We start from the raw sequence: 24,722 nt of genomic DNA, 5'->3' as shown, positions 1-24,722 counted from the left end.
AGATTTATGTCTCAGGGTTTCCCAAAGAGGTCTTCTCAAACTTATTTTGCATTTGGCATAGATGACAGTGATTTGGAAACGTTTTGCAACTTTAATATAATACAGTGCAATGGTTATGTGAGTGCTGTGTGATGGTAGGCTATAATTACGTATTTTAGTCGCTTAATGCAATCTAGGTCACTTCACTTTATTCACATTTGAGCTTTAATTGATAGTATTTTGCCCTTATTGTGTGTTTTATGCATTGTATGAGTGATTCTAAGCTATGTAGATGTTGTGGAGCTAATTCAAGATATTTAGATCTTTGAAGTCTGAGTAAAAGCCCAAGGGATTAAGCCGTGATCCGGTTTGGGTGTCGAGGACCAAGTCTGGACGTTAAAAATTGAAGTTGATCCGTACTCTGAGAAATCTCCACTGCCGCGGCACATGGGGCGCCGCGCTTGTGCAATCTTCTGTTGTTTACCAGGACTTAGCTCTCTGGTTTTCCCCACTAATGCCCCGCATGGCACGTGGCCCCATGCATCGTGCCTGTGCAATATTTACTAAGTTATTTTCCTATTTCGGCTAGGAGAAGGTGGTTTCATCTAGGCCCGACCCTACTTGGTATAAATACATGGGAAAACGTTATTTTCTGAACTTTTGACATACTATGGACCTAAGGAGGCTAAGGAGGGGTTCGAAGAACACAAGCACAAGGATTTCATAATTCCTTCCTCACTCAAGACCCGAGTTTGGATTGAATTTATGTATTCATATACTTTAATTTTATTTGTGATGAATTGCTCCATATCTATGGAGTAGTTTCCTTTAGAGTTTGATGGTTTTGGTGTATTGATGATTGTTCGTGGATTATAACTCTAGCTTTATGTATTGAAGTATTTTTGGATGATTTAATTGTTGCATCTATATTCACTAGTTTATGTAATCGATAGAGGCATAACTTGTGATATCTTTGCGTTATATTGTTGGTTGAGTTCATTAATTTTTCTTAGTTATTGAAAAAGGCTAGTTAAATCATTGATTTAACCTAGTTAGGAGGATAATCGAGAGAGGTTCTCCTGAAGAGCAATCCATTACGCATTCTTGCATATCTTCACGTGCTTAAACTGGTTCATCTTGTGAGGTTAAAACTTAATCGAGAGAGGAGTGTTTGCTGAATGATTGAACTAATAATTGAGTGAATTCATGAGACTCACTTGAACATTAGAAGTGAATTATCTAGAGTTAGATCCCAAATAATTATCTTGCACCTATCATATCAAAACCCTATCTTCTCCCATTGATAACCTTCTTTGTGTATTCCTTGTTTTGATTGTCATTAGTCAATAGCTTAAGATTCTTAATTAATTTTAGTTAGACATCTTATAAATCTCAATTGTTGATCCTCTTGGATAGAAGTCAAGCTAGAAACTACATGAATACTATTTAAATCCAATCCCTGTGGATACGATATTATACTATACTATATTTGATTAGCGAGCATAATTTAACTATATGTTTCAAGCTCGTCAAATTTTGGCTCTGTTGCCGGGGATTGGCAATCAACAGTGTTTGAAATAGTTTGTAGTGCTAATTCAGGAATTTTTCTTTTTATTTTATTTTATTTTTGTCTTTTTACGTTTGGTGTTCTTTGATTGTGCACATGTTACATGTTAGATTGGTGCATGACTCGAGCTTCTATGAAAGAAGTGCTACCATATGAGCTCGAGATAGAAAAATAAGTGCGATAGTTGAGGAAGGAAAGAACTCTCACCGAGAATTAGAAAATGTTGGGCAATCCTCTACCAAAGAACTTATGGCTGGAAATGCTGATAATAATGTAGATTTGGCTGCAAGGGAGGCAGCCCAACAATAAGAAAAACTTGCACACGATGCTGAGGAAGCAACTATCAGAGATGCACCTATTATCTATGAAGGAGAGAGGGGTAGGAGAATTGCTCAGAATCAACCCTTGGCTGCATACCAGTTCGGAAATATAGCCCCCATGCCTGGGAGATCACGGGGCGATTATTCTAGACCGGTCTACATTCAAGGCTTATCAAGTGTTAGACCACTTCCAATTGTAGCTAACAATTTCGAGTTGAAGCAAGGGTTGCTTCAAACCATTCAGAACTGCTGTATCATCAGAGGGAAGATGAACGAAGATCCAAACACATATCTAATGGACTTAGAGGAGATTATGAACACTTTTCAATACAATGGGGTGTCACAAGATGCAGTGTACATAAGGACATTCCCCTTTTCACTTAAAGATGATGCAAAGCAGTGGCTTCAAAGCTTGCCCACGGGATCGATTAGAACATGGGAGGAGATGACAAGAAAATTCCTTGAAAAACATTTCTCCCCAGCTAAGACGGGTAAGTTTAGAAGAGAAATCCATAACTTTTGCTAGAAAGAGACTGAAACTATTTTTGAAGCATGAGAGAGGTTTAAAGAGATTGTTCGAAAGTTTCAACATAGCGAAATTGAACTCTAGATGCAACTCTAGGACTTTTGGGATGGATTGACACCGGCCTCGCGTAGAACATTGAGCAATGCAGCTGGAGGCCCGCTGATGAAAAAGACTCAAGAGGAGATAGTTACAATTATTGATGAGTTATCTGAAGATGCTAATCAGTGGCCCTATGAGAGTGTTAAAAGAAGAAGATCAACTGGTGTCCACCAAGTTGATACTCATACATCTGTGCATGTACAGCTTGATGCTATGGCTAAAGAAATATGAAAGCTTACCGTAGCCTCGATACAAAATGAGCCTCACGCAGCTTGTTATATATGTGGAAGAGGACACCCTACTCATGAGTGTCAAGCCTCAATTGAGGAAGTAAATGATGTGGGAAACTATAATTTCAATGTAATGGGACAGAGGCACCCCAGTTTTTCATGGAGTTCACCTGCAGGTACTGTGAATGCTTGGCAACAAAATAACTCTAAACCCAGGGACAAGGAACTCCAGCATACCAAAATCAGCAGAGGCAGCAATATCAGCCTCAACAGCCCATTCAGCCTGGTCTAGAGGATCTAATGAAAGCCTTTATTATCAAGACAGATGAGAGGATGGATGCCCATGGAGAAGCTATCAAAGAGTTAGACACATCTTTTCAATACCTAGAGAGACAAGTGGTACAGATTGCAACAATATTATCCGAGAGGGCTCCAGGAACTCTCCCTGCTGATACTGAGAGAAATCCCAAAGAAACAACGAATACTGTAACTCTGAGAAGTGGGCAAGTGTTGAAAGATCCCACCCCGATCCAAAATGATGTGAAACTTGAAAATGAAAGTGGGGAGCATCTGAAGAATGATGTTTATAAAAAGAAGAAGGGCCAGATGAAAGCAGAGAAAAAGAAGAAGGGAGAAAAATCGAGAAGGGAGGAACATGATGAGAGCGAGCAGATTCCAGCTCTACCTTTCCCTCAAAAGCTATATAGAGAAAAGCTGGACAAGCAGTTTGGGAGATTTCTGGATGTGCTGAAACAGGTTCATGTAAACTTACCCTTCACAGAAGTGCTCTCAAAAATGCCTGCTTATGAAAAATTCTTGAAGGAAATCCTAACAAAGAAGAGGAAGGTAGAAAAGACTTCAGTGGTGAAGCTTACAGAGCATTAAAGCGTGATATTTCAAAACAAACTCCTATAAAAGTATGGAGATCCAAGATGTTTTACTATACCTATCTCATTAGGAACAATTAATTTTGTTAAATCATTATATGATTCTGGTGCCTCGATTAACTTAATGCCTCTATCTATTTATAGGAAACTGGATATTGGAGAGATAAGGTCGGCGCCAATATCTTAGTAGCTGGATGACCAAATGACTATAATACCTGAGGGAATTATGGAAGATGTGTTAGTTAAGGTTGATAAGTTCGTATTTTCTGTGGATTTTATAGTGGTAAATATGGAGGAAAACAAAGAGGTCCCTCTCATCCTAGAAAGACCATTCTTAGCGATGGGTAGAGCAATATTGGATATACACGAAAGGAAACTCATGCTTAGAGTGGGTGAGGAGACTTTGACTTTTGAGATGAATGTAGCAAAGGGGGTACAAAAAGAAAATCTAGCTGCAAGTGTTGAGTGGAAAGTGAAGGGCTCGAAAGAGAAGGCTCCAGTGAGCGAGAAAGATAAGTGTGGGGTATACACCAAAAAGGCTGAGAAGAAGCTGTCTGCATGAATTTGTGCATTAGTTCGAAGGCGAGGAATGGAGCCCGACTTTGACTCAGACTGTAACTAGATATCTAGGGAAGTTTCCTTTACCTTAAGGTTTTTAATTGTGTGTCATAGGGACATGCCACAACTTAAAGTGTGGGGTGCGGGATAGTTGTATGTTGTATGTACATGTGTTAGTTTTGTTAGTTGTAGTAGTTGGAATATTGAAAAAAACATAAGAATTTAAAAAGATTTCGAATTTTCCCGACGATGGATATCATTCGACAGGATTCTTGAGGGATTTAAGTCGAAAGAAAAAAGATAAAAATATTTTCTTTTGTTTGGTAGTGTATTAATTCCCCCTTGGTTTTTCTTTGTGCCGCGGTTCCATTCCAAGGGTTTTGTTTGAACCGGGTGTAGTTAGTTTTTGTTTTGTAGAGGAATAGGAAACCTTGTAATGTGATTTGAATTTCATGCAATATCTCTTGACTTTATTATACCATGAGAATAGTAAGACTCTTGTACAAGTACCTTAAATTGTATGATTTTAACTTTGCTTAATTGCTTTAACTAGAGTGTCGTGATAGTCCAATCCTGAGTGAGTTATGTGCCATGTGTGTCTGAGGTTTTATGTATTCTGTGCATTGAATTTGATGTCTAGAACTTGCCCCATGTGTTTGCAAAGCAAAATAGTAGTTTTATTCAGTCTTGGAAGAGATATAGGCATTTCTTTGTTGAGCCAGTTATATGCTTTTACCCACCTAATTGTTATATATCATAGTTAACCCCTTTAAGCCTATAATCCTGTTTCTTTGGCAACCACATTACAAGCCTCACCCATTTGTTTGAATTGACCATCTATTTGAACATTTTACCTCTCGTGAGCACTTGAATGTTTTTTGATCTTTGTAAAGTTGAAGTGTGGGGTGGTTGGTTTGGCTTTTGAGTGGAACTACTGAAATAAGAAGAAGGGTGTACTATTTTAAAAAAGTAAGAGCCACTAGAGTTGAAAAAGAAATAAAAAATAAGTGTATAATTGTGAAAAATATTCCTTGATAGTGGTAACTCTTGATGTAATTGTTCTTAAAGAAGTAGGTAGTTGATATATATTGATGTGAAGGTGGAGTTATGGTTTGACATAAGTGTGGGCTTTTCAATTGTTAATTGTATGTAATAAAGTGCTTAGGGAGGTGTAGTCACTCTATGTCCAAATGTATCCTACCCATCCTACAACCTACATTATAACCAAATGAAGTCGTACTTGATCCTTGACTGAATGAGCTCAATTAGTAGAGTAGTACACTACGGGTAAGCCTATGGTACGTCTTTTATGGCATACGAATGTTACTTCTGAGAGTGAGTGAATTCGTTCTATCTTGATTTCCTGATTGTTCTTAAATTTTATTGTGTGTAGAACTACCCTCTATTATTGTGTGAGGGTACTTGATTCATAAAGGAAAGGTAATATCGTTGACCTCTGTATTAGAGTAAGTGAGCGAGTTGTGAAAAATACATGGTGCTTTTGAGTCAAATCTTGAGGCGAGGATGTTACGATATTGTGCTTAGTCTATTTTAAATATTCTTGGTGTGATGAGTTATTGGAGTTGTTGAAAAAAGTCGTGTCTATATGAAGTGTAGTTTTATTGCTCAAGGACGAGAAATTGTTTAAGTGTGGAGTGTTGATGCTAGGCTATTATAACGTATTTTAGTCGCTTATTGCACTCTAGTTCACTGCACTTTATGCATGTTTGAGCTTTAATTGATAGTGTTTTGCACTTATTGTGCATTTTATGCCTTGTAGGGGTGATTCCGAGCTTTGTAGATGCCGTGGAGCTAATTCGAGCTATTTTTGAAGTCTGAGTAAAAGCCCAAGGGATTAAGTCGGGATCGTGGTCGGGGGTCGAGGACCAAGTCTGGACATCAAAAGTCCAAGTTGGTCCGTAAACTGAGAAATCTCCACTGCCGCTGCGCGTGGGGCGCTGCGCTTGTGCAATCCTCTACTATCTGTCAGAATATAGCTATCTGGATTTCCCCACTAATGCCCCGCATGGCGCGTCGCCCCATGCGGCACACTTGTGCAATCCTCTACTATCTGTCAGAAGGTGGTTTTGTTGGGGCCCGACCCTACTTGGTATAAATACATGGAAAAATGTTATTTTCTAGACTTTTGACATACTTTGGACCTAAGGAGGCTAAGGAGGGGTTGGAAGAACACAAGCACAAGGATTTCATCATTCCTTCCTCACTTAAGACCCGAGTTTGGATTGAATTTATGTTTTCACATACTTTAATATTATTTGTGATGAATTACTCCATATCTGTGTAGTAGTTACCTTTAGGGATTGATGGTTTTGGTGTACTGATGATTGTTTGTGGATTATAACTCTAGATTTATGTATTGAAGAATTTTTGGATGATTTAATTGTTGCATCTATATTCACTAGTTCATGTAATCGAGAGAGGCATAACTTGTTATATCTTTGCAATATATTATTGGTTGAGTTCATTAATTCTTATTAGTAATTCAAAGAGGCTAGTTGAATCATTGATTAAACATAGTTAGGAGGATAATCGAGAGAGGTTCTCCTGAAGACCAATCAATTACGCATTCTTGCATATCTTCACCTGCTTAAACTGATTCATCTTGTGAGGTTAAAACTTAATCGAGAGAAGATTTTTTGTTGAACGTTTGAACTAATAATCGAGTAAATTAGTGAGGCTCACTTGAACATTAGAAATGAATTATGTAGAGTTAGATCCCAAACAATTATCTTGCACCTATCATATCAAAACCTTATCTTCTCCTGTTGATAACACTCTTTGCTTATTCCTTGTTTCGATTGTCATTAGTCAATAGCTTTAGATTCTTAGTTAGTTTTAGTAAGACATCTTATAAATCTCAATTGTTGATCCTCTTGGATAGCAATCAAGCTAGAAACTACAATAATACTATTTAAATGGAATCCATGTGGATACGATATTATACTATACTATATTTTATTAGCGAGCATAATTTAAGTGTGTGTTTCGAGCTCGTCACCATGAAATATTGATCCCAGAAAATCCAGATTTTATCATTTACATTGGAGGCAGAGTGTTGCATGGATAGTTGAATTCTATAGTGGTTGATGTGAGTGCTGTCAAGGAAAGGTTCAAGGACTGCAATAAATGATATTTTATGGAGTTGTTTCAAAGTTTCGATCTCTCAATGGCACCACCAGTTCTGATGCCTCTTGCACTCCATATGATTATACTAATCATGGACACTATTTGGGAGCGGTTGACTTTGGTGGTGCTTTAATAGTGTAAGCCTTACTTCTGGTGAGGTAGTGTGGAGGTTTACTTCTAGGTGACAGGCCATGTGAGTCAATCATTTTGTCTACATCTGTGGCACCATTGATAGCAGTAAGAAGCTGCTTACATGTATCCTCTTCTTCCAAATCTACATTGTGTTCATCATCTACCTCATCACCAATGTCAACCTCATCTTCTGATTACATATGATTGTATTCATCTTCTCCAAGCCTAATAGAAGAGAATTTTTGACACTCCTCAGTTACTGTTTTCATACCATCTACTTGGGAGGACACATGCTCCCTAGGATCTGAGTGGATAGCCAGAGTTACAGGTGCACTTGGTATAGATTCCGACCTTCTTTCAGAACCCTCCACTCTTTGTGATATATCAGATATGTTGCTATTTTGAGTATATACAGGAACTACATCTGTCAAGCTTTGGTGAGCTAGGAGCCCAGAGTTGTTCCAAGATTCTGTGATCTATCAACACTTGTAGAATTGAGAATTGTCTATGCATTTTTTTGTTTCCTCATATGCCTTCTCTTTTTTTTTGACTAGGATTATATTTTGGTTTTGTTGTAGTAATCTCTGAAGTAATAGAAGTCTTTCCTTTATCAGCCTTATTTCTGTGATCTCCATCAGTAGAAATAGAAATCACACTTGTCCCTGCTTGTGTATGTGGTGTTTCCTGAATGCATGGATATTGAGAAGTGGTAGAATGAGGTATTTGGTCTATCCTAGGGTCACCAGGTGCCTCAACACACTCATGCAAAACATGAGGAACATCCACCCCCTTTGGATCCCCATCCTGAACTACTATAGGTTTCTCCTGACCATCCTTCTTTCCTCCAATAACTTCAATAGAATCAACATTAGCAGTAGGGGGAGTAGAGGGATTGGGATGATTCTGAGCCACAGAATCAACACTCCTCTCTAGTGGAGCTGGAGGATTGATATAGATTATACCTATGCTTTGGGATGATTCTTTGTTGGTCTTTTGCTTTAGGATATAAACAACTTGTGTCCTTTTGGTGTTATTCTGCTGAATTTCTTTGAAGTTTCTTTTCTTTTGAGTGTGCCTGTCCTTAGTTTGAGGTTGATTCCCTATGATTTGGTGTGTCTTCTCTTGTTGGTCTCCTGTGTCTTGATTGATGTTACTGTGATCCTACTCAATTTGCTTTTGCTGCTTACCTTGATTGGGATGATGTGGTGGCTGTTTTGCTCCAATTGATCCTGTACTTTTATCTGGGTTGTTCTCTGCAGAGGTAGAGGAAATAGCTAACCTTTTCTTCATATCTTCATTTTTCAGTCTTTTGGGGAAGGCATGAGAGAGGTGACCAATGTGTTTACAGTAAGAGCAGTACTCAAGAAAGCTCTCATATTATACCTCCAACCATTTGCCATCACCATTTACATCTTAGTCTTCATCAAAACCAAGCCATATATGAGAGGGCCTATCTTTTGTAAGATCAATTTGCATTTTGATTTTTACGACACTGTCTCTGGTCTTTTGAAATGATGCTAAGTCCAAAAATAGTGCATTGCCTACTGAAGATAGCAGAGGGGGTGAGGATTTCCATATAGTAGAAATGCCATGGGAGTTCAGGTATCACCACCCACACAGGCACAATGGAGAGTCTTCATTTGTATTAAATAGTGGAGACCAGACTTCCAATTTCATCATCTGACCCTAAATATACATATAACGCTTGTTATAAACTGTTGCATGGTCATACTCATTATCTAAATCAATATACACTGTCTTGGAATTGAAATGAGCAATATTCACACCACCTTTGAGCTATGTCTGAGTAATGAAACTCCTTTTAATGATCTCTATCTTGGGCATTGTGTTGGAGAATTTGCCAACAACAGTATATTGACACCTGGCAGCAAAATTGAACATGTAATCATCCTTCTTGAATATGACTACAGGCTTGCCTTGTTTAGTAGTGATCTTGGGAGGAGTAAACTCAATTGGAGTTCTTTCCTGAGCCAGTTTTGCTCTCATTTTGGTTGCAAGTGAGTGAGTTACAGTTGGTGGGTGGGTGGGTGGAGGGGTCATGGGTGCTTTGTGGTTTGATGGCTTGGTCTTTTGGTAGGATAGTTTGTATGGAATTGGTAGCTGCAGGTTCTTGGTTTGGAGGGGTGTGAACAGGTATTTTGGGAGGAGTATATTTGGCTGGTCTATCAAAGTTAGCGGATAATTTTGATTGTGGAGGTTTGGATTGTGCCTTTCCCTGGTTATCCTGAACATTTGTAACCTGAGATTTTCCCATTGAAGTAATATTTGTAGGTGGTTTGTTAACCACATTGCATGGGATCAGGTTACTTGTGTTGGTGGGGTTTGGGTTAATGGTATCAATTGTAGGTTTGGGTTGGGTCAATACTTGGCTGCTTAATACTTCTGAAGGATTGGGTCTAACATGATCTTGGCTTTAATTCTGGTGATAGGTTTACATTATTGTAAGGTTGGCTCTTTGGTTTGGTGTGATCAATTGGTTCATCAATGTCAACATGGTCATCTAGGGGAGGCTCTAGAAGATTAATCGAATCAACGTGATCACCTTGTATTGTTGAGATGCCATTGATGACCTCGTATGATGCTTGAGAGTGGTTCGATACTTGGTCGCCCAATTTCGATGAAGTAGTTTCCCCACTATTCATTTACTGATCTTCCTTATCAATAATGGATTGATTTTCATTGTCGAGTATCCCAAGTGAGCATGTGGAGCTAGTTGTGGCATTTGGTCGAACACTTGGGTTGCTCGTTTCAGTTGTGTTACCATTTTGCAAAGTTGTGGGATTTGACTGAGTGAAGTCCACTGACGTTGGTTGGGGAATATTCTCTATGGTAGCCGGAACAATTTTACTTTGGTTTTATTCAGTTTGAGAACCTGGAACACCATATGTGCTCAACTGGTGTTCGCCATAGATTGCTAGTTTGTCGAGTCTCTCAATTGTCAGGGTGAAATGATTTGAAACTTGATCGGCATGGACATCTTGACTTGGAGAAAACTCTCTAGCCCTTGGGTTGACTCGATGTGGCCCAAAAATGGATTAAGAAGCTTTCTCTCCTCCCATGCTATTATCTGCTACAGTGACTGGCGCGCTAAAAAGAAGATCTATATCTTCTGGGAGTGAGTCTGAGGGAGTTGTTTGTTGGACGGTTGTGTGCATTTTGTAAGGGGTTAATTTGAGACTGGTCCGGTGGTTTTTCACCACCAGACGTAGGAGCATTGTCCATTTCCGACGCACTGTTATTGTTCACCTTGGTCGCATGTACGGGGAGCAATTTTGAAAATTTTATTTTTGAGATTGGGACTTTGATTCTAAGGTTTATGGACTACGGTTGAAGTAAATATCTTCGGTTATGTTGTGTGGTCAGGTTTATATTAATTGGCATGAAGTGGGATCACCCACGGGTGAGTTTACACAGTGATTTGATGGCTTTGGAACGACTCTTGGCACGTTCGAGGAGGAATGTATATTTATGTGAGGGATAATGTAACGACACGATCGATCGTTTTGAGCTTTAGTGTTCTGTTTTATGGTTTGAGACTTAGATTATCCTCATATGATGTATTATGACTTGCGTGTATGGTCGGTTTTAATTTTCGAGTGATTCATGATTGATTTGGAAGAATGACTCTTGATTTGAAAGCTTTAAGTTGGAAGAGTTGACCAAGGTTTAATTTTTGGGTAAACAGACTAAGAATTAATTTTTTATGGTTCCGATAGGTTCGTATGATGATGTTTGACTTGTGCGTATGTTCGGATTCGATTTTGGAGGTTCCTAGAAGGATTCGATACTATTTGTCGAAAGGTGGCAATTTGAAAAACTTAAGAGTTCATAAGTTTTACCAAGAGTTGACGTTGATGTTATTGGACTCCAATTGGTGTTTTGAGACTTTGAAAGGTCTATATAGTTGAATTGAACTTGTGTGCAAAATTTTGAAGTTATCCAAAGTGTTTAGTGTGATTCAAACACTCTTTTGAAAGAATGAAGACTTAATACCTTAAGAGAAATTCTAATATGTTGGAGCCTCGATTATTTGTTGTGATGTTCCCGTGGATATTTTGAGGCTTTGGATAATTTTGTATAATGTATTTTTACTTGTTGGTATGACTGGATGGGATCTATAGGGGCTCGGTGTATTTTGCATCATTGGTTGAGAAACTAGTTAAGTTAAGGATTTAGAGTTTGACCATGGTCAATATCGGGTCAAGATGACCTCTTTCCGGTGTTTTGAGTGCACGAGCTGGTTCGTAGCGTGTTTTATGATTGAAATGCACATATAGTTTGTGTCCGGGAGGTTCCGAATGGTTTTTGGGTGCTAAAATGAAGATTCTTTTGTTGTTGATTTTCTGGTGTAAAATAATTACCAAAATATCATTTTTGTCCCTTAAATTTTCTGATTTCCTTTAAAACTTCAAAACATCATATCTCCCTCATTTTAATGCCAAATTGGGTGATTCAAAAGTCAATCTTAGGTGTAATCTCGCAATGATTATGTGGTCTTATCAAATGCGAGTTTTGAGGTCATCTAATTTATGATTCGAGCTATAACAACTGCTGCGTTATTTTACTTATTTCAGAATTTAGTCACTTTTTCTCACATGATTTTGGAGCTCAGATTTAAGCGATTTTGGAGGGAATTTCCCAATTTGGATTGGGGTAAGTATTTTTTACTCAGTTTTGATTATATTTCATGATCTATCTCCGATCATGGCATTTGGATTATGAATTTTAAAGAGAAATTAGGTGTTTTTGTCTAAACTTTCCTAAAGTAAATTTTTTAGTTTTGAACATCGATTCAGAGTCGGATCTGAGTGAAATTAGTATGGTTGGACTCGTACTTGAATGGGTTATCGGATTTTGTCGGTATTGTCGTGTTCTGAGGTACGGGCTTGGGTTTGACTCTTTGGTTGATTTAGAGTTTTTGATTAAATTTCGACCTTTGTCTCTTGGGTTTGTGTCTTATGGCATTATTTGATGTTTTTGAGTTGCTTTTGGCTAGTTTCGAGACATTCAGAGGTTGATACATGCGGGATGGAATTTCTAGAATATTGTTTTGCTTGCTCGGTATTTGATTTGGCTTGTTCGAGGTAACTAATATTTCTAAACTTAGAATTGAGGGTAATTATCCCCAGGAGCCCTGTTATTTGTGATGTGTTGGGTGGCGCACATGCTAGGTGACGGGAATGTGGGCGTGCATTGGGGAAATCATGATTCGGGTTGACTTTTGGACTATGTTGCTATCATGTCTTGATGTATCCGTGTTTTCCCTACTTGTTAGATTAACTGAGCTAGGATTCATGCTAGAAATTATATTTAGGTTATGTGGCTACTTGATTGAGACTTGATGAGACTATTTTTGTTGGTGTGGGTTATCTGATTTAATTATAATTATACAATCAGTTATGATTCATCATTTGCATATCATATCTCAGTCTCTGTCATCATTCATCGTTACATCGCATGTCATCAATGCTTTACCATATGTGGAGTTATTGGGCTGAGTGGTATGAGATTGTGAGCCCTTGGGACTTGAGAGGTTGATGACTGAGGTGGGCCTTAAAGTCATGTTGAGGGTGTTATTGTGGATTAGGCTGCACGTCGCAGCAGGCTATATTGGCTTTATTACAATTATTATTGTGGTTCGGGTTGCACGCTACGACATGCCTTGTTAGCTTATTATTATTGTGGATCGGGCTGCACACAACTACATGCCTTATAGGCTTTTGATTAGCACTTGGGTAGGATTCGCCCCTCTTGAGACTGATATACGAGCAATGAGCGCATGCCCAGTAATATATATACATGTTCTTTGGTAAGGGGCTTATGAGCCAGGCACCCGTACAATGCTGAATGATTGTGTGTGTGTGTGATGATGTGTGCATTTTAGACTGACAACTTGAGTATGTTTGAGGGTGAGAGTACCTGGGAAAATCACCGTGAAATCATTCTTGTGACATGCATACTTGGCATGTAGGCATAGAGATGCATTTTTCCTCATGCTAGATGTATATGCATTCATGATTTGATATGTAGGCATGGAGATGTATATTCCTCATGCTAGACGATATATGATAATTGATGACTTGACATGCATATTGGCATGTAGGCATAGAGATGTAATTTTCTCACGCTATCTGGTAATGAAATGTCTTATCTGTTGTTGAAAGTTTGGGAAAAATCATAGTTTTCTAATGTACTCATATTTTGGCAATTCTGGTGAATGATTTGGACTTTACTGTTATACTTGGAAAGCATGTGTACTTTTTCGTAACTAGGAACAATCTGAGCATTATATTTTTTGAGAAATTACTGTTGCTGCCTTCATTATATTATTATGAGCTGTTATTGGCTATTGGTGTTGGACTCTGACTATTTTCCGAGCACGTCACTACTTTCAACCTGAGGTTAGGTTTGTTACTTATTGAGTACATTAGATCATTGTACTCATACTACACTTCTGCACATTGTGTGCAGATCTTGGAGTTGATCTTGCTGTGAATGGAGGGAGCTGGTATTGAAGATGTACCTGTGTTCCAATTACTGCTACCACTTGTTCTTGGTAGTTCTAGATTTGAGATTCTGTTTATGTACATTTCAAACAGATGTTGTATCAATTTCCTATTACTTTTGTAACTTAAGTCTTAGAAGCTCATGACTTGTACTACCAGTCATTGGGTTATTGTATAAGAATCCAATTAGTTCATCATTTATTTCCTATTGATCTCGTTTGGATTGTATTTATGGATAATCGACTTACCTACGGGTCGGGTTAGGTTCCATCACGACTAACTAAATTTTGGGTCGTGATAGGTAAATATGCAGTCATGAGCTCTAAAATGGAAATACAAGTCGACAAGGCTAAATAACAATAATGTCCAAAAATAAAGACAACAATACAAATGGTAAGATACGGCAAGACTACAATCGGGATGCAGCTCTACCTCGTCCCTCGTACAGCTCAGCAAGCAAAACTCCGCTACTGGTGACTGGGTCTGAGTGTAGTATGAGTAGAACTGACCCCATGTATCCAGCAGTATCATAACTAACCTCGGTGAGGTATTAGAAGCAAGAATTATAAATTATACTCGCTATAACATGTACTGTTCATAAATTCAACAAGTACAAAACAATAATATGATCAAATAATAAAATCATGGAGAAAACCACCTTGGTGCACACATTTACTATCGTACTATGCTCAGGCAATAATCCAGCATATACAGATGATATGCAAGTAATTCAGATAAACAATCATGTAAATTGCAAGTAAAAATGAAATGCAATAACCAAATCAAACTGGCCAGATTTTCCTCAAATTTTCCAACATAGTACAAAACCACAGATCAGTGAATATCAACTTTGTGTGAACACCATCAAGAAGGTAGATGAGAGGGTGACCCTAGGGGTATAGATCCATTCCACACGCTGCACGGATAACTCACGTGCTGCATAAAAAAACTGGCGTGCTAATAATATCAACCGCATGGGCAACTCACGTGCCAATAATATTGTTGATGGCCAATTTTGACCACTCCCTTTTAAAATAAAAATTATTTATGCTTATTAATTTGCAATAAATATGGTAAACTATTTTCAGATCAATTATACTTATATTTATGTAAAGATACCAGGAAATAGTAATTAATAATGGTGAATTAATAATTTGATCTTAAATATTTATGAATTATATTACCCTTACTATTTTGGAATTATTAACATGACCTTTGTAGTTTAATAAGAACGTTTTACAATTAATTTAATAAATTAATCTTTGACTTTTAATTCATCGCCTATTACTTTAAATTAATCTGAAAATTAGTTTCAAAACTTAGTAAATAAAGTGTTTTAATAGATAATTAATTAATTACAGTAATTTATAATGTATTTGATAACTATAATTTTACTGCATTTTATTATAAATTAATTATGTTTAATTAAATTAATTTTAAAGGGGTTAAAACTAAAAAGGCTACAATTGCAAATGCCCAACTAAATGCAAAATGGCCATTTTTAAATTCAAATAGCAATTAATTCAACCCAAAACATAGGCCCAATATCGCCTGACCTGGTCCGAAACTAAACCCCTCTATCCACTTTGGTAAACCTTGCCAACTCCTTACAACCAATGGTATCACACCACGTCACTCGACCCCTTCATTCACAGAGAAAACACAACGGATCTAGACCATTGATCCAATCCATCGACGGTCCACGATATTTCTTGCTTTTTTCCTTTATTTTAAACCTCTCATAAGATATACCAACTTATCTCTTCTTGATACTTAGGATTTTGTATGATTTTGTTGAGAAACTAAGGCATTTATTGAGGTTTATTGGCATATTTTAGTCATCAATTGATTTAGAGAAGATACGAAAGAAAACAAGTCAAAATGCATTAAAAAGGGAAAATTAACTGCTGCCAGTGAATGCTCTTTGCAATCGTGAGGAAACCAGTGTGATCGTGTAAGTTCAGCAGCTAATCCATTGCGAACGCAATTAAAGTCATTCGATCGCGAAGAAGTAAAGCTGGTCGCCACTGGTCAAACGTTCTACACGAACACGTCTGTTGCTTTGGGATTGCGTAGCTTTACAGAAGTTGTTCACCGCGATCGCGGTTCTTTGTTTGCGATCGCATAGCACATTATCTGGGCATAGTCTGGGTAGAAATGGAATTTCACGATTTGATCCCCAAGCCATTTAAAACACGACCTAGCTTGTTGGAAACATATCTTTGGTAGATCTTTGGATTATTTTCCTGTCTCTTGACTAGAAAAGACAAGCTGGGGAGCTAGGGTTCTTGCACACACATTTGGGTCTTGAAGATTTGAAGCTTTTCGTTGAGAATTGCTTACCCATTTTTACTCATTTCTTCACTTCCTTGCTTTGTATTGTATATCTAAGTGTGTAGTATTTTTTCCAATACTTGAATCTTATTTATGAGAATATTCATATTTAAAGTGTGGATTAAGTATATTGTTGTGCTTATGTATTGAAAGATTTTTATTTATTATGAAGTGGGTTATTGTTTCTTTATTTAATCTTGTTCTTTAATGTTTTCAAAGGGATTAGCTAACCCTAGGACTCGCCCATTAACTTTAAATTAATTTTGAAAAAGATAATTTGGTTTTGGGAAGGATTAATTAACAAGAACTTGAAGGCGAGACTGGATTAGAGTGGGCGAATCTCAGTAATGGTCTTAGTGGATTCAATATTTAGGGTGTGGTGCTTAAGGATTTTTTGGGATTGTTACATTGCTGAAGATTGAGTTTTGCAATAGAGTGTAAAGGTTACTTAGAGTATTCTATGTCATCATCAGGTCTGCGATGCGGTTTAGAGAAGTGGGAGAAATAACTTCAGATTCGCAGAAGATCTAATCAGTGCATTGTATCAGTGGGAGATACTATTGAGTGCATGAAGAGAGTATAAAATGGCTTATGGATGTTGAAACGACGTGGTCTCGTGATTTGGGGTCACTCGGGATGAGTGTTGTTTGAGGTCTGTTATATATTTGAAGGGAGCTATTATTATTTGGAAGGCAAGTCAAGAGTAAATCGGAAGAAGTTGGGTCAGTTAGTGATGGGCTGAATTAGCATGGTTATGGACATTATCAGTCCCTTCGGTATGTTAAGCTATACAGGTGATTCGTGGCAGTATGTGCGGGCTTCACAGCCATCGTAATTTGATTGATTGGAGGTATATGATTATGAGGATTTGTTATGTATAGGTGGATCCCAGAAGAGTCATGGTGGTTTAGACCACAACACGAGGTTTATGTTTTTCTGCGATTATGGGAATTCGGTTGTGTGTTGGAATTGTTCCTCTTAAATGCGTTTTCTAGTTTATGGAGTATTTATTCTATTAGGGGTTCAGGAGTTATGATAAAATTCTTGTATTCTCACGTAGCGGCATGACAAGTACAGTAAGCGGTATGAAAATTGGAAGTTGAGGATCAAGGTTGTGGTTCAGTGTTGATAAGAATGTCATGAGCTCGGAGGAGCGGGGGAGGATTTCAGATGTTCAGAGTATGCTGGCACTATATTTGGGCAGCCTGAGGATGGTCTGTCGTGTGGTAGGAGTGTTGGGTATTGAAATGTGGATGCTAGCCAGTATTATAGAAATATCATGGTCGATGGCCATTAACGTTCAGATTTTACTACCTGGTGCGGAAGGTCGTGGGAGTATATCCCACGGGAAGATCGTATAAGTGTGATGTGTTAGTCATTTGATTGTTAGAGATTGAAATCAGGTATGGAGATTTTGGTGTTGTCGCCAAGGAGAGAGGTTATGACTAGGAGGTGTTTTACTCCTTTGGTTGTGGTCCTGCGTAGCTTGTCGTTATTGCACCTTAGCGGTGCTTGGGTTTTTGTGGTGCACGATGCTATCCGTCTCTCCAGAGTCGTATTTATGCACTTGGAGTGCTTGTAAATGATATTCGGGTATTTTATGGGGATAAGTATTATGGCTTAATGGGTATTTCCGTAATTATTATTATGTGTGGATTGGGTTGCACACCGGCATGGGTATGTTGTTTGGATCGGGTTGCACGCCGTAACAGTGAGATGTTGAATATGGTTGCCTATATTTATTTTCATGTATTTGTTTCACATTCTCTGAGAAAGGTTCATAGCATCTTTTTTTCTATTTATTCGTTACGCGGGCTGGGTAGTTCTTTTCCAGAGTTCGTTCTTCCTTATGTGTCATATTCAAGTTGTAGCGTGTTGGCACATTGATGGCGTCATATGAGATCTTGGTGAGTGTTTGAGGTAGCTTATTGCCTAAGCAGCTTGTACTGGGTGAGACGAGGTTATTAGACCTGAAATCGGTGCGATCAGATTTATGTAAGGTATATTAAAGGGAAGATGTCACTATTCAGTTTAGAATGAGGTAATGGTTCTTGTCGAGTAGAGGAATTCAATGAGTTATTGATTTAATGGGTGGTTATGAGTTCTTATGCATCTCTTTCATTATTGCAGTATTGTGAGGGTTGAAACCGGGCTTAGATGTGTTATAAGGTATAGTACGGGCGTCGGGTTAGTGAATTTGTAGTTGTTGTACTTGGAGGAGGTTACCATAGGCAAATGCGTTATGCGGTGCATTGTTTGATGTCAGCGTGGGTGCATGATCATGTGTGGGTTTCGCGTGTGGATATTAATACAGTGTTCGTATGTTAGAATCAGGTCTTGTAGAGAAATTCAGAGGTTAGAACTTGGTCCTAAGGCTTATTGACTAAACAAAAGGGAGGATTTTCAGTCTGGCTCGAGCAAATGTATTCACTTGGGTTGTGGTTGCACGGGTAGGAGCACAAGTGGTTGAGCAGTGATTTTGAGGCAATTCCAGAGCAGTTCTTGGCACGTTCGAGGACGAACGTATGTTTAAGTGGGGGAGAATGTAATGACCCGATCGGTCATTTTGAGCTCTAGCGCGTCATTCGGCGGTTTGAAGCCTTGAGTAGCTTCACTTCGCGTATTACGACTTGTACGTGTGGTCGGAATAGGATTTCGGAAAGTTCAGAGTTGTTTCGGAAGGAAAATTCTCAATTCAGAAGCTTTAAGTTGGAAGAGTTGACTAAAGTTTGACTTTTGAGCAAACAACCTTAGAATAAGGATTTGAAGGTTCCAATATGTTCCTATGATGATTTCGGACTTGGGCGTATGCTCGAGTTGAGTACCGGGTGGTCCGGGAGTATTTCAGCGTTTAATATGGAAAGTTGGCATTTTGAAAGTTTTAGAATTTCCTAAGGTTAGTTTGAAGTGGACTTTGGTGTTATCAATGTCCGTTTGGTTGTGCAAGTTTTGGAGCACTTGGAGGCAAGATTTTCATCATCTATTGCAAGGTAAGTAATTCCCACATATTGTAAGTTAATTACATGGATTCTATAAGGATTTAACATTGAAATTGTGGGATTTTCGAAGAAAAACCTAGAAATCATATTTTTTGGATTTTTACCATGAAATTAGATGTGGAATTTGGAATAAATTATATATTTGTGTTCGTGATGTTATGGGTAAAGTTTATCTTCGAAAAGTTTTGGAATCCGTACATGTGGGCCCAAGGGCTGACTTTATTTACTTTTCGAGCGGAGTTGTGAATTGTTATAAATTGATTAATTATAAGCATTGGATTATATTTTGATTGATTTGAACATTGTTTAACTAGATTCAGATCATTTGGCTTCGAGTCGAGGAGTTAGAGAGGCATTGGAGCTGGTTATGGAACCTCGGAGCGAGGTAAGCCTCTTGTCTAACCCTGTGAGGGAGAAATTCACTTCGGAGGTGTTATATTCTTATGTGCTACATGTTGTGGGCTACGCACATATGAGGTTACTAGTGTCCATGCGTATGCTAGGATTCCTGATTTGTCCGGGTAGACTTAGGTTTATGCCATGCTTTAAATTGTACTATTTGAGTTATCCTTTCCTGTTGAATTCCTTTATTATGCGTTACGACCTGAGACTAGGCTTGTGTAGAGTGATAGACTCGCTATTGTTGAGATTTGATGAGCTACTTGATTTAGCCGCGAAATAATTATGCCCCCCTTACGGATTTCTCCCGTGTTGTGCGTTTCTTCGAAAAGCTCCCTTAAATTTCATAAAACACATGTTTATTCGTGAGTGGGGTCAAGGACTTGTTGAAGCTTCTTATTCTATTGGGATCGGGCCGTTCGCCTTGGGAGGATTAAGTATCATATTCTTATGGGATCGAGCCGTTGGCCTCATCAGTATCATATTCTTATGGGATCGGGTCGTTCGCCTCCGCAGGATTAAGTATCATATTCTTATATGATCGGGTCGTTTGCCTTGGCAGTATCTTAATCTTATGGGATCAGGCCGTTCGCCTCGGCAGTATCATATTCTTACGAGATCGAGCCATTTGCCTTGGTAACGTCGTGTGTAATATTTGACAAGAAGCCATCGTATCCGTGAGTTTTACTGATTTAAGTTGTGACGACCTATCTGGTGGGTACCATTTTACATATATATACTCCGGTTGAGGAGGTGACCGATAATTGAGAGCTTGAGTTTACTGTTCAGAGGAGGACTGTACCACGTACCTATATTTGTTTATACTGTTTATTACCCTGTGTCATATTTGTTTACTTCCTACTGTATTTGATTTATTGGACCACTAGTAAGTGTCGATGTCGACCCCTCGTCACTACATCTCCGGGTTTATGGTAGATACTTACTAGGTACGCGTTGATTTACGTACTCATGCTACACTTGTTGAACTTATTGTGCAGGTATATATATATGTCTGGTGGTCTTTGGGGCGCAAAGGCGCGGCTATTGCGAGGACTTACAGTGAGCTGCATTCCATGTTACGATCCGCAATATACAGAGTCTCCATCAGAGTTATTTACATTCTCCTGTCTAACTTGTATTCCAGACAGATGTTGTATTTTATTATATTTCTTGGTAGATGCTCATGCACTTGTGACACCCGGTTTTGGGGGTTCCTACTTGATGTTCATTATTGTAGTTCACGTAATCATTATCTTTTCACCTTATAATTTATATCTTATACGGAAACTGGTAAAATAAAATCACAGGTGTTCAACGAGTACTAGATTTCACTCTATTTATTTAATGGGATTTATGAATTTAAAGATAATGAAACGAGTAGCTAAGATGATTAATCACAGTTGGCTTGGCTGACGGTGGAGATAGGTGGCATCAAAGCCTATAGTGGATTTTGGGTCGTGACATTGACCTTCTCCATGGCATCTTGAACCAATATGTGCCCAACAACCTAGCCTCTCCCAGCTCAAAACAACCAACTGGAAAACAATATTGTCTCACATACAGAGCCACATATGGGGCCATCTGAATGCTATTGGTAGTCGTTGTTGTAGGCAGACTCTACAAGGGGAAAGAACTGATCCCAAGACAAAAAATCCATAACACAGGCATGAAGCATATCCTCTAATATCTTAATGGTATGCTCGGACTGCCTATCCATCTAGGGGTGAATTGTTGTACTCAACTTACCTCTGTGCCTAACTCACGCTGCACAACTCTCCAGAAACACGACGTGAACTGTGTGCCTAGATCGGAGATAATGGACACCGGCATACTAATGGAGACGAACAATCTCATGGATATAGATTTGAGCTAGCTCCTTTGAATAATAGGTGGTCACCATCGGAATGAAATGAGCCGACATGGTCAACCTGTCTATGATTACCCATACTGCGTCAAATGTCTTACATGTCCACGGGAGCCCAACAATGAAATACATGGTAACACACTCCTATTTCCACCTGAGAATCTGAAATCTCTGAAGCAAACCTCCCGGCCTCTAATGCTCATACTTCGCCTTCTAACAATTCAGGCAACGAGCCACATACTCTACTATATCTTTATTTATTCTCCTCCACCAATAGAGCTGCCTCAAATCATGATACATCTGAGCGGCACCCGGATGAATGGAGTACTGCAAACCGTGGGCCTCCTCAAGGATCAACTCACATAACCCATATACATTGGAAACACATAACCGGCCTGTTACAACCCAAATTCGCATATCATAGATCACGCCGTAAGGTAGTCGACATAAATCCAAGAAGAGATTATCTTTGAGATGATAAGAAGTTAATCCTATTGGTCTTAAACGATACAAGGGTGTATAAGAGTGGTTAACAAATATTAGAAGTTAAACGAACCAAGGATGTTGTAACCCGTATTTTCGGATAACACTAGAGGTGATTAACTGTCCCAAGAGGTCTTGTTTTAATATATTTGAATCATATAATATCCGCATCATAAGTCTTGAAGTCAAGCGAGTTATGAAACAAAAGTTGATAAAAGTTGTCGCAACTTAGGTTTATAATTTTACTTAAACTTTAGGTCAAATGTTACTGCATTTTACTCCCAATATGCTTGGAATTATGGGGTGATCTACCTATCAAATTGAAGATCTATGAGTCTAGTTTCCGACGCATTAAACCGTTCGTCGATACGATCTCGGAATAGAGAGATATTCGCATTTTCGCGAGAGTGCGCCAAGCTGCTCTCTATGGGGCCCACAAAGGCGGTTTAAGACATTTGGACATATATAAGATAACTCAACCCCGTTTTAAGTCATTATTTTTCAGTATATTCAGACCTTATAACCCTAAAAACATTCTCTCAAGGTTCTCTCATGATCCAAGACCCAAACAAAGGGCAAACAACACAAATCAAATGTCGGGAATCCCGTGGTGCTAGTAAGTTTCTTGTTTTTCTTGTTGTTGCTGATTTTTGTGTTGTTCCAGCTCGTGTGGGAGGTTGTTTTAAGTGCTTTATGTTCTGTAAATACACCTTCAAGTTTTTAATATCAACCCTAGGTGATTTCAAGTCTTCTAAAGTAATTCTAGTGCCGAAAAACCCGAATTAATTGCTAGTTTCGCTTCCTTGTTCTTGTGGCAGAATTGAAGGGATATTTCGAGGAAAATTAAGGTCAAATTGGAGTTGTTCTTTCTGTTTAAAGGTAATGAACCTCTTACTCTATATATATTTAAGATTATCCAAGTTGCAGCTAAGTCGTTGAAGCTAGAACTTGTGAAATATATATCGAAAAGCTTGGTAGTAATGTTGTTGGTTGGTGGACTATTTTGGAGGCTCAATATGATTATTAATGATGTTGTTTGGACTGTTTGGTGATTGTATTGACTTGTGGGAAGTCATATAAATAGGGTAGGTGCTGTCCGTTTTATCGTAAAATAGGTTGTGGTCGATACATAATAGTTACGACGCTTAAACGATAATGATAGTGTCATTTGTCTTATTGTAGACTAAGGAGTCGTGATATTTGCATAGCTTGAGTTTGGGCAGTATATACAAGGTATGTGAGGCTATCCACTTCATTCTTTTGCACGACTCCAATTGTACATAATGTAATGAACGAGCTCCCAAAGATACTCTACTCTTAGAAGCTAGCAGTACTTACATTGCTGCCCTTCTTATTTTACGATTGATATTGATGTTACTTCTCTTATTCTTATATTATCAATGTTGTTGGTAGTTCCTGATTCTTATAAGATTCTTGATGAAGAGTTAATCCTAATAACGTGTACGAAGGATACCGACCTTACGTCACTCCGAAAGGTTCAAATTATGATTCCAACGAGTCCAGCATGCATCATATATATGTATCTATTTTACTCTACCGAGCCGCGCTATAGTCGGCCGGGTATGGCACCTATTGTGCAACCACTGATCAGTTGGGTTTTACCGAGCTCCACGTGGCCGGGTACGATTCTACCGAGCCCTATGATGGCCGGGTACGTTTTACCGAGCCTATTATGGCCGGGTACGATATGATGATGATGATGCCCACAAAGGCATATGTTTTAAACGTTTACGTATATATATATGTATGTATCATGTATTTCATGTCAGTAGCCCTCAAAGGTACCCAGATGTCACAGGTTGTATATTCCCTATCACTATTTACATTATTGTTCTTACTTATGCTATTCTGCCTTACATACTCAGTACTTTATTCGTACTGACGTCCTATTTATTTGTGGACGCTGCATGTCGTGCTGCAGGTCCTGATAGATGGGTAGACGCAGCTCCCCCATCACAGTAGGCTATCCGGTTCAGCGTTATTGGCAAGATCCTTTCTCCGGACTTGCCGTGGTCTTGGTATGCATTTTTGTTATCGACATTATGGGTATGTCGGGGCCCTGTTCCGGCAATGTTGTAGCACTTATGTTCTTTTAGAGGCTCATAGACAGGTGTCGACTCATGTATGGTTTGGAATGCCTTGTCGGCTGATTTTTGTTGTATAGTCTTTCATGGCACCATGGTAGCTCGTACCTTATATATAGTTTCTTGACAGTCTTGTCGTCCCATGTTACGTATGTTCATGACATTATCTTTCATTGTTGGATGTTCATGATCCATGTCTTTCATTTATATTGGTCTTGTCGGCCCTTAAAGATAATAAGGAAGGTTAGAAAATGTACGTTGGTGCTCGGCAAGTATGGCCCGGGTGCTAGTCATGACCCTCCAGTTGGGTCGTGACAAACTTGGTATCAGAGCAAGTCTGTCCTAGGGGTTGTCTATGAGCCGTGTCTAGTAGAGTTTTGATTATGGATGTGTAGCGCGCCACATTTATAATCAGGAGGCTACGTGACATCTAGGGTTGTTACTTTCTTCCTGAATCTAGATCGTGCGTAGAGTTGAGTCATAAGTGTTCATATCTAATATTCACCTTGTTTTCTTTTAGCGATGCCTTCGACTAGGAAGAAAGAGATTAGTAAACGGCTTGATAC

At 38.6% G+C, this 24,722-nt stretch overlaps 1 non-coding gene across 1 annotated transcript; it reads right to left on the bottom strand.

The window, feature by feature from the left end:
• Positions 1-2,359: 2,359 nt before the first annotated feature.
• LOC142168549 (small nucleolar RNA R71) lies at positions 2,360-2,466 on the bottom strand. Its single transcript, XR_012698403.1, has one exon. It is a non-coding gene; the product is annotated as a small nucleolar RNA R71 (small nucleolar RNA).
• Between the last annotated feature and the right edge of the window lie 22,256 nt (positions 2,467-24,722).

This window comes from Nicotiana tabacum, chromosome 13 (genome assembly GCF_000715075.1).
Source record: "Nicotiana tabacum cultivar K326 chromosome 13, ASM71507v2, whole genome shotgun sequence".
Classification (NCBI taxonomy): domain Eukaryota; kingdom Viridiplantae; phylum Streptophyta; class Magnoliopsida; order Solanales; family Solanaceae; genus Nicotiana; species Nicotiana tabacum.
Note: the sequence above shows the minus strand (reverse complement) of the source record. Positions and strands in the feature narration are given on the sequence as shown.